This window comes from Triticum urartu, chromosome 1 (assembly GCF_003073215.2).
Source record: "Triticum urartu cultivar G1812 chromosome 1, Tu2.1, whole genome shotgun sequence".
Lineage (NCBI taxonomy): Eukaryota > Viridiplantae > Streptophyta > Magnoliopsida > Poales > Poaceae > Triticum > Triticum urartu.
This window is the reverse complement of record NC_053022.1, coordinates 400,523,204-400,538,546: the sequence shown is the minus strand read 5'-3', so window position 1 is coordinate 400,538,546 and position 15,343 is coordinate 400,523,204.

Below are 15,343 nucleotides of genomic sequence, written 5' to 3'. Positions count from 1 at the left end.
CTCAGTTTTTGAGAATCAAGGTATCAATCCAGTAGGAGACAACGCACAAGTCACCTAGTACCTGCACAAACAATCAAGAACCTCGCAACCAACGCGATAAAGGGGTTGTCAATCCCTTCACGGTCACTTGCAAAAGTGAGATCTGATAAAGATAGTAAAGTAAATATTTTTGGTATTTTTGTTGTATAGATTGGAAAGTAAAGATTGCAAAATAGTAAACAAGATGCGATGTAAATAAAAGAGATGCAATATGATAAGAAAGAGACCCAGGGGGGCATAGGTTTCACTAGTGGCTTCTCTCAAGATAGCATGTATTACGGTGGGTGAACAAATTACTGTCGAGCAATTGATAGAAAAGCGCATAGTTATGAGAATATCTAGGCAATGATCATGAATATAGGCATCACATCCGTGTCAAGTAGATCAAAACAATTCTGCATCTACTACTATTACTCCACACATCGACTACTATCCAGCATGCATCTAGATTATTAAGTCCATAAGAACAGAGTAACGCTTTAAGCAAAATGACATGATGTAGAGGGATAAACTCAAGCAATATGATATAAACCCCATCTTTTTATCCTCGATGGCAACAATACAATACGTGCCTTGCTGCCCCTACTATCACTGGGAAAGGACGCCGCAAGATTGAACCCAAAGCTAAGCACTTCTCCCATTGCAAGAAAGATCAATCTAGTAGGCCAAACTAAACCGATAATTCGAAGAGACTTGCAAAGATATCAAATCATGCATATAAGAATCCAAAGAAGAACCAAATAATATTCATAGATAATCTTGTTCATAAACCCACAATTCATCAGATCTCGGCAAACACACCGCAAAAAGAGTATTACATCGAATAGATCTCCAAGAACATCGAGGAGAACTTTGTATTGAGAATCAAAGAGAGAGAATAAGCCATCTTGCTAATAACTATGGACCCGAAGGTCTGTGGTAAACTACTCACGCTTCATCGGGGAGGCTATGGTGTTGATGTAGAAGCCCTACGTGATCGATTCCCCCTCCGGCAGATCGCTGGAAAAGGCCCCAAGATGGGATCTCAAGGGTACAGAAGGTTGCGGCGGTGAAAAGTGGTTTCGTGGCTCCATGTGATCGATCTAGGGTATAAGAGTATATATAGGCGAAATAAGTACGTCGATGGAGCTATGCGGGCCCACGAGGGTGGGGGCGTGCCTACCCCTCTGGGCACGCCCTCCTGCCTCGTGGCCGCCTCACGGAGTTCCAGACTTCCACTCCAAGTCTCCTGGTTTGCTTTCGGTCCAAGAAAGATCATCACAAAGGTTTCATTCCGTTTGGATTCCGTTTGGTATTCCTTTTCTGTGGAACTCTAAAATAGGCAAAAAAACAGAAACTGACACTGGATGTGACGCCCCCGATTCAATCATACACTAATCATACACGCAAACGTGTATGATCAAGATCAGGGACTCACGGGAAGATATCACAACACAACTCTATAAATAAAATAAGTCATACAAGCATCATATTACAAGCCAGGGGCCTCGAGGGCTCGAATACAAGAGCTCGACCATAGACAAGTCAGCGGAAGCATCAATATATGAGAACAGACATAAGTAACAAGTTTGCCTTAAGAAGGCTAGCACAAACTAGGATATAGATCGAAAGAGGCGCAGGCCTCCTACCTGGGATCCTCCTAAACTACTCCTGGTCGTCGTCAGCGGCCTGCATGTAGTAGTAGGCGCCTCCCGAGTAGTAGCAGTCGTCATCGACAGTGGCGTCTGGCTCCTGGACTCCAAGGTCTGGTCACAACAATCGGGTATAGGAAGGGGGAAAAGGGGGAGCAAAGCAACCGTGAGTACTCATCCAAAGTACTCGCAAGCAAGGAACTACACTACATATGTATGCATTGGTATCAAATGGAAAAGGGGTAACATATGTGGGCTGAACTGCAGAATGCCAGAATAAGAGGGGGATAGCTAGTCCTATCGAAGACTACGCTTCTGGTAACCTCCATCTTGCAACAGAAGAAAAGAGTAGATAGTAAGTTCACCAAGTATCATCGCATAGCATACTCCTACTCGGTGATCCTCCCCTCGTCGCCCTGTGAGCGAGCGATCACCGGTTGTACCTGTTGGAAATATGCCCTAGAGGCAATAATAAATTAGTTATTATTATATTTCCTTGTTCATGATAATCGTTTATTATCCATGCTAGAATTGTATTGATAGGAAACTCAGATACATGTGTGGATACATAGACAACACCATGTCCCTAGTAAGCCTCTAGTTGACTAGCTCGTTGATCAATAGATGGTTACGGTTTCCTGACCATGGACATTGGATGTCGTTGATGATGGGATCACATCATTAGGAGAATGATGTGATGGACAAGACCCAATCCTAAGCCTAGCACAAAGATCGTGTAGTTCGTATGCTAAAGCTTTTTCTAATGTCAAGTATCATTTCCTTAGACCATGAGATTGTGCAACTCCCGGATACCGTAGGAATACTTTGGGTGTGCCAAACGTCACAACGTAACTGGGTGGCTATAAAGGTACACTACAGGTATCTCCGAAAGCGTCTGTTGGGTTGGCACGAATCGAGACTGGGATTTGTCACTCCGTGTAGACGGAGAGGTATCTCTGGGCCCACTCGGTAGGACATCATCATAATGTGCACAATGTGATCAAGGAGTTGATCACGGTATGATGTGTTACGGAACGAGTAAAGAGACTTGCCGGTAACGAGATTGAATAAGGTATCAGGATACGGACGATCGAATCTCGGGCAAGTATCGTACCGATGGACAAAGGGAATTGAATACGGGATTGATTGAATCCTCGACATCGTGGTTCATCCGATGAAATCATCGTGGAACATGTGGGAGCCAACATGGGTATTCAGATCCCGCTGTTGGTTATTGACCGGAGAGTCATCTCGGTCATGTCTGCATGTCTCCCGAACCCGTAGGGTCTACACACTTAAGGTTCGGATGACGCTAGGTATAGGAAAGTATTGTACGTGGTACCGAATGTTGTTCGGAGTCCCGGATATCGACGTCAGAGTCCGAATGGTCCGAGTAAATTGTATATATGGGAAGTATGTTTTGCACGGAAGTGTTCCGCATCGGTTATACCGGGACACGGAGGGTCCGGGGTCCACCGGAGGGCCACGGGCGGGGCATACATGCCATAGTGGAAGAGGACCAGCCTAGGTGAACTGGGGCCGCCTCCCACCAAGCCAGGCTCCTAAGGGAGAGGGGGCAAACCCTGAGATGGCCTTAAGGCCCCTAGGTGGCCCCCTCTCTCTTCCCTTGGCCGACCTAGATGGTTGGGCTGCCGCTAGGGAGGAACCCTAGATGGCAGCTCCCCTTCCCCTATATATACTTGAGGTATTGGGGGCTGCACAACACGGCGAGATCATCTCCCTCTTGGCGCAGCCCTACCTCTCTCCCTCCTCGTCTCTCGTAGTGCTTGGCGAAGCCCTGCTGGAGTCCCGCACTCCTCCACCACCACCATGCCGTCGTGCTGCTGCTGGATGGAGTCTTCCTCAACCTCTCCCTCTCTCCTTGCTGGATCAAGGCATGGGAGACGTCGTCAGGCTGTATGTGTGTTGAACACGGAGGTGCCGTCCGTTCGGCACTAGGATCATCGGTGATTTGGATCACGACGAGTACGACTCCATCAACCCCGTTCACTTGAACGCTTCCGCTTAGCGATCTACAAGGGTATGTAGATGCACTCTCCTTCCCCTCGTTGCTGGTTTCTCCATAGATAGATCTTGGTGACACGTAGGAAAATTTTGAATTTTTGCTACGTTCCCCAACAGTGGTATCAGAGCTAGGTCTATTGTGTAGATTCTATGCATGAGTAGAACACAAAGTAGTTGTGGGCGTTGATTTTGTTCAATATGCTTACCGTTACTAGTCCAATCTTGATTCGGCGGCATTGTGGGATGAAGCGGCCCGGACCGACCTTACACGTACTCTTACGTGAGACTGGTTCCACCGACTGACATGCACTAGTTGCATAAGGTGGCTAGCGGGTGTCTGTCTCTCCCACTTTAGTCGGATCGGATTCGATGAAAAGGGTCCTTATGAAGGGTAAATAGCAATTGGCATATCACGTTGTGGTCTTTGCGTAGGTAAGAAACGTTCTTGCTAGAAACCCATAGCAGCCACGTAAAACATGCAAACAACAATTAGAGGACGTCTAACTTGTTTTTGCAGGGTATGCTATGTGATGTGATATGGCCAAGAAGAATGTGATGAATGATATGTGATGTATGAGATTGATCATGTTCTTGTAATAGGAATCACGACTTGCATGTCGATGAGTATGACAACCGGCAGGAGCCATAGGAGTTGTCTTTATTAATTGTATGACCTGCGTGTCATTGAACAACGCCATGTAATTACTTTACTTTATTGCTAACCGGTAGCTATAGTAGTAGAAGTAATAGTTGGCGAGCAACTTCATGGAGACACGATGATGGAGATCATGGTGTCATGCCGGTGACAAGATGATCATGGAGCCCCAAGATGGAGATCAAAGGAGCTATATGATATTGGCCATATCATGTCACTATTATTTGATTGCATGTTTATCATGTTTTTGCATCTTGTTTACTTAGAACGACGGTAGTAAATAAGATGATCCCTCATAATAATTTCAAGAAGGTGTTCCCCCTAACTGTGCACCGTTGCGACAGTTCGTTGTTTCGAAGCACCACGTGATGATCGGGTGTGATAGATTCTAACGTTCACATACAATGGGTGTAAGACAGATTTACACACGCGAAACACTTAGGTTGACTTGAAGAGCCTAGCATGTACAGACATGGCCTCGGAACACAAGAGACCGAAAGGTCGAGCATGAGTCGTATGGTAGATACGATCAACATGAAGATGTTCACCGATGATGAGTAGTCCGTCTCATGTGATGATCGGACACAGCCTAGTTGACTCGGATCATGTAATCACTTAGATGACTAGAGGGATGTCTATCTGAGTGGGAGTTCATAAGATGAACTTAATTATCCTGAACATAGTCAAAAAGGTCTTCGCAAATTATGTCGTAGCTCGCGCTTCAGTTCTACTGTTTAGATATGTTCCTAGAGAAAATTTAGTTGAAAGTTGATAGTAGCAATTATGCAGACAGTAGAAGGCTTATGTCCTTAATGCACCGCTCAGTGTGCTGAACCTCGAACGTCGTCTGTGGATGTTGCGAACATCTGACATACACATTTTGATAACTACGTGATAGTTCAGTTAAACGGTTTAGAGTTGAGGCACCGAAGACGTTTTGAAACGTCGCGAAACATACGAGATGTTTCGAGGGCTGAAATTGGGATTTCAGGCTCGTACCCACGTCAAGAGGTATAAGACCTCCGACGATTTTCTTAGCCTGCAAACTAAGGGAGAAAAGCTCAATTGTTGAGCTTGTGCTCAGATTGTCTGAGTACCACAATCACTTGAATCGAGTGGGAGTTAATCTTCCAGATGAGATAGTGATGTTTTTCCAAAGTCATTGCCACCGAGCTGCTAGAGCTTCGTGATGAACTATAATATATCAGGGACATATATGATGATCCTTGAGATATTCGCGATGTTTGACACCACAAAAGTAGAAATCAAGAAGGAGCATCAATTGTTGATGGTTGGTGAAACCACTAGTTTCAAGAAGGGCAAGGGCAAAAAGGGATAGTTCATGAAACAGTAAATCAGCTGCTGCTCTAGTGAAGAAACCCAAGGTTGAACCCAAACCCGAGACTAAGTGCTTCTGTAATAAGGGGAATAGCCACTGGAGCAGAATTACCCTAGATACTTGGTAGATGAGAAGGCTGGCAAGGTCGATAAAAGTATATTGGATATACATTGTGTTAATGTGTACTTTACTAGTACTCCTAGTAGCACCATGGTATTAGATACCGGTTCGGTTGCTAAATGTTAGTAAACTCGAAATAAAAGGCTGCGGAGTAAACGGAGACTAGCTAAAGGTGAGCTGGCAATATGTGTTGGAAGTTTTTCCAAGCTTGATGTGATCAAGCATCGCACGCTCCCTCTACCATCGAGATTGGTGTTTGCGTTGAGCATATACATGATTGGATAATGTCTATCGCAATACGGTTATTCATTTAAGGAGAATAATGGTTACTCTGTTTATTTGAATAATACCTTCAATGGTCTTGCACCTAAAATGAATAGTTTATTGAATCTCGATCGTAGTGATACACATGTTCATGCCAAAAGATATAAGATAGTAATGATAGTACCACCTACTTATGGCACTGCCACGTAAGTCATATCGGTATAAAACGCATGAAGAAGCTCCATGTTGATGGATCTTTGGGCTCACTCGTTTTTGAAAGGTTTGAGACATGCAAACCATGTCTATTGGTGTATATGCATGAAGAAACTCCATGCAAATGGACCGTTTGGACTCACTTGATTTTGAATCACTTGAGACATGCAAATCATACCACATGGGCAAGATGACTGAAAGCCTCGTTTTCAGTAAAATGGAACTAGAAAGCAACTTGTTGGAAGTAATACATTTTGATGTGTGCAGTCCAATGAGTGCTGAGGCATGTAGTGGATATTGTTATGTTCTTACTTCACAGATGATTTGAGTAGATGTTGAGTATATTTACTTGATGAATCACGAGTCTGAATTATTGAAAGGTTCAAGTAATTTCAGGGTGAAGTTGAAAGATCGTTGTGACAAGAGGATAAAAGATCTATGATATGATCATAGAGATGAATATCTGAATTACGAGTTTGGCACATAATTAAGACATTGTGGAAATTGTTTCACAACTAATACAGCCTGGAACACCATAGTGTGATGATGTGTCCGAACATCATAACTGCACCCTATTGGATATGATGCATACCATGATGTCTCTTATCGAATTACCATGATAGTTTATGGGTTAGGCATTAGAGACAACCACATTCACTTTAAATAGGGCACCACGTAATTCCGATGAGATGACACCGTATGAACTATGGTTTAGAGAAACCTAAGTTGTCATTTCTTAAAAGTTTGGGGCTGCGACGCTTATGTGAAAAGTTTCAGGCTTATAAGCTCAAACCCAAAGCGGATAAATGCATCTTCATAGGACACCCAAAAACAGTTGGGTATACCTCCTGTCTCAGATCCGAAAGCAATAAGGGATTGTTTCTAGAATTGGGTCCTTTCTCGAGGAAAAGTTTCTCTTGAAAGAATTGAGTGGGAGGATGGTGGAGACTTGATAAGGTTGTTGAACCGTCTCTTCAACTAGTGTGTGGCAGGGCACAGGAAGTTGTTCCTGTGGCACCTACACCAATTGAAGTGGAATCTTATGATAGTGATCATGAAACTTCAGATCAAGTCACTCCCAAACCTCGTGGGATGACAAGGATGCGTACTACTTCAGAGTGGTACGTAATCCTGTCTTGGAAGTCATGTTGCTAGACAACAATGAACCTACGAGCCATGGAGAAGCGATGGTGGGCCCAGATTCCGATAAATGGCTCGAGGCCATAAAATCCGAGATAGGATCCATGTATGAAAACAAAGTGTAGACTTTGGAAGAACTACTTGATGGTCATAAGGCTGTTAGGTACATATGGATTTTAAAAGGAAGACGGGCAATGATGGTAAGTATCACCATTAAGAAAGCTCGACTTGTGGTTAAGATGTTTTCCGACAAGTTCAAGGAGTTGACTACGATGAGACTTTCTCACTCGTAGCGATGCTAAGAGTCTGTTGGAATTATATTAGCGATTACTGCATTATTTATGAAATCTTGCAGATAGGATGTCAAAACATTGTTTCCTCGACGATTTTCTTGAGGAAAGGTTGTATGTGATACAACCGGAAAGTTTTGTCAATCCTGAAAGATGCTAATAAGTATGCAAAGCTCCAGCAATCCTTCTAAGGACTGGAGTAAGCATCTCGGAGTTGGAATGTATGCTTTGATGAGATGATCAAAGATTTTGGGTGTATACAAAGTTTATGAGAAACTTGTATTTCCAAAGAAGTGAGTGGGAGCACTATAGAATTTCTAATGAGTATATGTTGTTGACATATTGTGGATCAGAAATGACGTAGAATTTCTGGAAAGCATATAGGGTCATTTGAAAGGTGTTTTTCAATGGAAAACCTGGATTAAGCTACTTGAACATTAAGCATCAAGATCTATAAGGATAGATCAAAACGCTTAATGGTACTTTCAAATGAGCACATACCTTGACATGATCTTGAAGGTGTTCAAGATGGATCAGCCAAAGAAGGAGTTCTTGCCTGAGTTGTAAGGTATGAAGTTAAGACTTAAAGCTCGACCACGGCAGAAGAAAGAGGAAGGATGAAGGTCGTCCCCTATGCTTTTGTCATAGGCTCTATACGGTATGCCATGCTAAGTACCGCACCTGATGTGTGCCTTGCCACATGTCTGGCAAGAGGGTACAAAGGTGATCCAGGAGTGGATCACTAGATAGCGGTCAAAAATTGTCCTTGGAGTAATAAGGACATGTTTCTCGATTATGGAGGTGATAAAGAGTTCGGCGTAAAAGGTTACATCGATGCAAGCTTTAACACCTATCCGAATGACTCTGAGTAGCAAACCGGATACGTATAGTGGAGCAACCATTTGGAATAGCTCCAAGTGGAGCGTGGAAGTAGCATTTATAATATGACCTAGAGATTTGCAAAGTACATACGGATCTGATTGTTGCAGACCCGTTGACTAAAACCTCTCTCACAAGCAAAACATGATCAAACCCCAGAACTCATTGAGTCTTAATCACATGATGATGTTGTTGGAAATATGCCCTAGAGGCAATAATAAATTGATTATTATTATATTTCCTTGTTCGTGATAATCGTTTATTATCCATACTATAATTGTATTGATAGGAAACTCAGATACATGTGTGGATACATAGACAACACCATGTCCCTAGTAAGCCTCTAGTTGACTAGCTCGTTGATCAATAGATGGTTACGGTTTCCTGACCATGGACATTGGATGTCATTGATAACGGGATCACATCATTAGGAGAATGATGTGATGGACAAAGACCCAATCCTAATCCTAGCACAAGATCATGTAGTTCGTATGCTAAAGCTTTTCTAATGTCAAGTATTATTTCCTTAGACCATGAGATTATGCAACTCCCGGATATCGTAGGAGTGCTTTGGGTGTGCCAAACGTCACAACATAACTGGGTGGCTATAAAGGTACACTACAGGTTCTCCGAAAGTGTCTATTGGGTTGGCATGAATCGAGACTGGGATTTGTCACTCCGTGTAAACGGAGAGGTATCTCTGGGCCCACTCGGTAGGACATCATCATAATGTGCACAATGTGATCAAGGAGTTTATCACGGGATGATGTGTTACGGAACGAGTAAAGAGACTTGCCGGTAACAAGATTGAACAAGGTATCGGGATACCGATGATCGAATCTCGGGCAAGTGTCGTACCGATAGACAAAGGGAATTGTATACGGGATCGAGTAAGTCCTTGACATCGTGGTTCATCCGATGAGATCATCGTGGAACATGTGGGAGCCAACATGGGTATCCAGATCCCGCTGTTGGTTATTGACCGGAGAGTCATCTCGGTCATGTCTGCATGTCTCCCGAACCCGTAGGGTCTACACACTTAAGGTTCGGTGACGCTAGGGTTGTAGGGATATGTATATGCAGTAACCCGAATGTTGTTCGGAGTCCCGGATGAGATCCCGGACGTCACGAGGAGTTACGGAATGGTTCGGAGATAAAGAATTATATATAGGAAGTGCTATTTCGGGCATCGGGACAAGTTTCGGGGTCACCGGTATTGTACCGGGACCACCGGAAGGGTCCCGGGGGTCCACCGGGTGGGGCCACCTGCCCTGGGGGGCCACATGGGCTGTAGGGGGTGCGCCTTGGCCTATATGGGCCAAGGGCACCAGCCCCAAGAGGCCCATGCGCCTAGAAATAAGGAAGAGAAGAGTCCCAAAGGGGGAAGGCACCTCCTAGGTGCCTTGGGGAGGAGGGATTCCTCCCTTGGCCGCCGCCCCCCTAGGAGATTGCATCTCCTAGGGCCGGTGCCCCCCCCCTAGGCTCCCTATATATAGTGGGGGAAGGAGGGCCTCTCAACCTACGCCTTTGGTGCCTCCCTCTCCCTCTCCAACACATCCTCCTCCTCCATAGTGCTTGGCGAAGCCCTGCCGGAGTACTGCAGCTCCACCACCACCACGCCGTCGTGCTGCTGTTGGAGCCATCTTCTTCAACCTCTCCTTCCCCCTTGCTGGATCAAGAAGAAGGAGACGTTACGCTGACCGTACGTGTGTTGAACGCAGAGGTGCCGTCCGTTCGGCGCTAGGATCATCGGTGATTTGGATCACGACGAGTACGACTCCATCAACCCCGTTCTCTTGAACGCTTCCGTGCGCGATCTACAAGGGTATGTAGATCCACTCCTCCCTCGTTGCTAGATGACTCCATAGATAGATCTTGGTGACACGTAGGAAAATTTTGAATTTATGCTACGTTCCCCAACAGATGTGAACTAGTTTAGCGACACTAGTAAACTCTTTGGATGTTGTGAAGGAAATATGCCCTAGAGGCAATAATAAAGTTATTATTTATTTCCTTATAATCATGATAAATGTTTATTATTCATGCTAGAATTGTATTAACCGGAAACATAATACATGTGTGAATACATAGACAAACAAAGTGTCACTAGTATGCCTCTACTTGACTAGCTCGTTAATCAAAGATGGTTATGTTTCCTAACCATGAAGAATAAGTTGTTATTTGATTAACAAGGTCACATCATTAGTTGAATGATCTGATTGACATGACCCATTCCATTAGCTTAGCACCCGATCGTTTAGTATGTTGCTATTGCTTTCTTCATGACTTATACATGTTCCTATGACTATGAGATTATGCAACTCCCGTTTACCGGAGGAACACTTTGGGTGCTACCAAACGTCACAACGTAACTGGGTGATTATAAAGGAGCATTACAGGTGTCTCCAAAGGTAGATGTTGGGTTGGCGTATTTCGAGATTAGGATTTGTCACTCCGATTGTCGGAGAGGTATCTCTGGGCCCTCTCGGTAATACACATCACATAAGCCTTGCAAGCATTACAACTAATATGTTAGTTGTGAGATGATGTATTACGGAACGAATAAAGAGACTTGCCGGTAACGAGATTGAACTAGGTATTGGATACCGACGATCGAATCTCGGGCAAGTAACATACCGATGACAAAGGGAACAACGTATGTTGTTATGCGGTCTGACCGATAAAGATCTTCGTAGAATATGTAGGAGCCAATATGGGCATCCAGGTCCCGCTATTGGTTATTGACCGGAGACGTGTCTCGGTCATGTCTACATTGTTCTCGAACCCGTAGGGTCCGCACGCTTAAGGTTACGATGACAGTTACATTATGAGTTTATGCATTTTGATGTACCGAAGGTTGTTCGGAGTCCCGGATATGATCACGGACATGACGAGGAGTCTCGAAATGGTCGAGACGTAAAGATTGATATATTGGAAGCCTATGTTTGGACATCGGAAGTATTCCGGGTGAAATCGGGATTTTACCGGAGTACCGGGAGGGTTACCGGAACCCCCCGGGAGCTATATGGGCCATGGTGGGCCTTAGTGGAAAAGAGAAGGGGCTGCCCTAGATGGGCTGCGCGCCTCCCCCTTCCCCTAGTCCTATTAGGACTAGGAGAGGTGGCCGGCCCCCTCCTCCTCTTTTCCCCTCCGAGGAATCCTAGTTGGACTAGGATTGGAGGGGGAATCCTACTCCCAGAGGGAGTAGGACTCTCCTGCGCCTCCCTCCTTGGCCGGCCAGCCTCCCCTCCTCTACTCCTTTATATACGGAGGCAGGGGACACCTCTAGACACACAAGTTGATCCACGTGATCTATTCCTTAGCCGTGTGCGGTGCCCCCTGCCACCATATACCTCGATAATACTGTAGCGGAGTTTAGGCGAAGCCCTGTTGCTGTAGTTCATCAAGATCGTCACCACGCCGTCGTGCTGACGGAACTCTTCCCCGACACTTTGCTGGATCGGAGTCCGGGGATCGTCATCGAGCTGAACGTGTGCTCGAACTCGGAGGTGCCGTAGTTTCGGTACTTGATCGGTTGGATCGTGAAGACGTACGACTACTTCCTCTACGTCGTGTCATCGCTTCCGCAGTCGGTCTGCGTTGGGTACGTAGACAACACTCTCCCCCTCGTTGCTATGCATCACATCATCTTGCGTGTGCGTAGGAAAATTTTGAAATTACTACGAAACCTAACAGTGGCATCCGAGCCTAGGTTATTTATGTTGATGCTATATGCACGAGTAGAACACAAGTGAGTTGTGGACGATACAAGTCATACTGCCTACCAGCATGTCATACTTTGGTTCGGCGGTATTGTTGGACGAGACGACCCGGACCAACCTTACGCGTACGCTTACGCGAGACCGGTTCCCTCGACGTGCTTTGCACAGAGATGGCTTGCGGGCGACTGTCTCTCCAACTTTAGTTGAACCAAGTATGGCTACGCCCGGTCCTTGCGAAGGTTAAAACGGAGTCTATTTGACAAACTATCGTTGTGGTTTTGATGCGTAGGTGAGATTGGTTCTTACTTAAGCCCGTAGCAGCCACGTAAAACATGCAACAACAAAGTAGAGGACGTCTAACTTGTTTTTGCAGGGCATGTTGTGATGTGATATGGTCAAGGCATGATGCTGAATTTTATTGTATGAGATGATCATGTTTTGTAACCGAGTTATCGGCAACTGGCAGGAGCCATATGGTTGTCGCTTTATTGTATGCAATGCAATCGCGATGTAATGCTTTAATTTATTACTAAACGGTAGTGATAGTCGTGGAAGCATAAGATTGGCGAGACGACAACGATGCTACGATGGAGATCAAGGTGTCACGCCGGTGACGATGGTGATCATGACGGTGCTTCGGAGATGGAGATCACAAGCACAAGATGATGATGGCCATATCATATCACTTATATTGATTGCATGTGATGTTTATCCTTTTATGCATCTTATCTTGCTTTGATTGACGGTAGCATTATAAGATGATCTCTCACTAAATTATCAAGAAGTGTTCTCCCTGAGTATGCACCGTTGCCAAAGTTCGTCGTGCCCAGACACCACGTGATGATCGGGTGTGATAAGCTATACGTCCATCTACAACGGGTGCAAGCCAGTTTTGCACACGCAGAATACTCAGGTTAAACTTGACGAGCCTAGCATATGCAGATATGGCCTCGGAACACGGAGACCGAAAGGTCGAGCGTGAATCATATAGTAGATATGATTAACATAAACGATGTTCACCATTGAAAGCTACTCCATCTCACGTGATGATCGGTTATGGTTTAGTTGATTTGGATCACGTAATCACTTAGAAGATTAGAGGGATGTCTATCTAAGTGGGAGTTCTTAAGTAATATGATTAATTGAACTTAAATTTATCATGAACTTAGTACCTGATAGTATCTTGCTTGTTTATGTTGATTGTAGATAGATGGCTCGTGCTGTTGTTCCGTTGAATTTTAATGCGTTCCTTGAGAAAGCAAAGTTGAAAGATGATGGTAGCAATTACACGGACTGGGTCCGTAACTTGAGGATTATCCTCATTGCTGCACAGAAGAATTACGTCCTGGAAGCGCCGCTGGGTGCCAGGCCTGCTGCTGGAGCAACACCAGATGTTATGAACGTCTGGCAGAGCAAAGCTGATGACTACTCGATAGTTCAGTGTGCCATGCTTTACGGCTTAGAATCGGGACTTCAACGACGTTTTGAACGTCATGGAGCATATGAGATGTTCCAGGAGTTGAAGTTAATATTTCAAGCAAATGCCCGAATTGAGAGATATGAAGTCTCCAATAAGTTCTATAGCTGCAAGATGGAGGAGAACAGTTCTGTCAGTGAGCATATACTCAAAATGTCTGGGTATAATAATCACTTGATTCAATTGGGAGTTAATCTTCCGGATGATTGCGTCATTGACAGAATTCTCCAATCACTGCCACCAAGCTACAAGAGCTTCGTGATGAACTATAATATGCAAGGGATGAACAAGACTATTCCCGAGCTCTTCGCAATGCTGAAAGCTGCGGAGGTAGAAATCAAAAAGGAGCATCAAGTGTTGATGGTTAACAAAACCACTAGTTTCAAGAAAAAGGGCAAAGGGAAGAAGAAGGGGAACTTCAAGGAGAACGGCAAGCAAGTTGCTGCTCAGGAGAAGAAACCCAAGTCTGGACCTAAGCCTGAAACTGAGTGCTTCTACTGCAAGCAGACTGGTCATTGGAAGCGGAACTGCCCCAAGTATTTGGCGGATAAGAAGGATGGCAAGGTGAACAAAGGTATATGTGATATACATGTTATTGATGTGTACCTTACTAGATCTCGCAGTAGCACCTGGGTATTTGATACTGGTTCTGTTGCTAATATTTGCAACTCGAAACAGGGACTACGGAATAAGCGGGCACTGGCAAAGGACGAGGTGACGATGCGCGTGGGAAACGGTTCCAAAGTTGATGTGATCACGGTCGGCACGCTACCTCTACATCTACCTTCGGGATTAATATTAGACCTAAATAATTGTTATTTGGTGCCAGCGTTGAGCATGAACATTATATCTGGATCTTGTTTAATGCGAGACGGTTATTCATTTAAATTAGAGAATAATGGTTGTTCTATTTATATGAGTAATATCTTTTATGGTCATGCACCCTTGAAGAGTGGTCTATTCTTATTGAATCTCGATAGTAGTAATACACATATTCATAATGTTGAAGCCAAAAGATGCAGAGTTGATAATGAAAGTGCAACTTATTTGTGGCACTGTCGTTTAGGTCATATCGGTATAAAGCGCATGAAGAAACTCCATACCGATGGACTTTTGGAACCACTTGATTATGAATCACTTGGTACTTGCGAACCGTGCCTCATGGGCAAGATGACTAAAACACCGTTCTCCGGTACTATGGAGAGAGCAACAGATTTGTTGGAGATCATACATACCGATGTATGTGGTCCGATGAATATTGAGGCTCGTGGCGGATATCGTTATTTTCTCACCTTCACAGATGATTTAAGCAGATATGGGTATATCTACTTAATGAAACATAAATCTGAAACATTTGAAAAGTTCAAAGAATTTCAGAGTGAAGTTGAAAATCATCGTAACAAGAAAGTAAAGTTTCTACGATCTGATCGTGGAGGAGAATATTTGAGTTACGAGTTTGGTGTACATTTGAAAAACTGTGGAATAGTTTCGCAACTCACGCCACCCGGAACACCACAGCGTAATGGTGTGTCCGAACGTCGTAATCGTA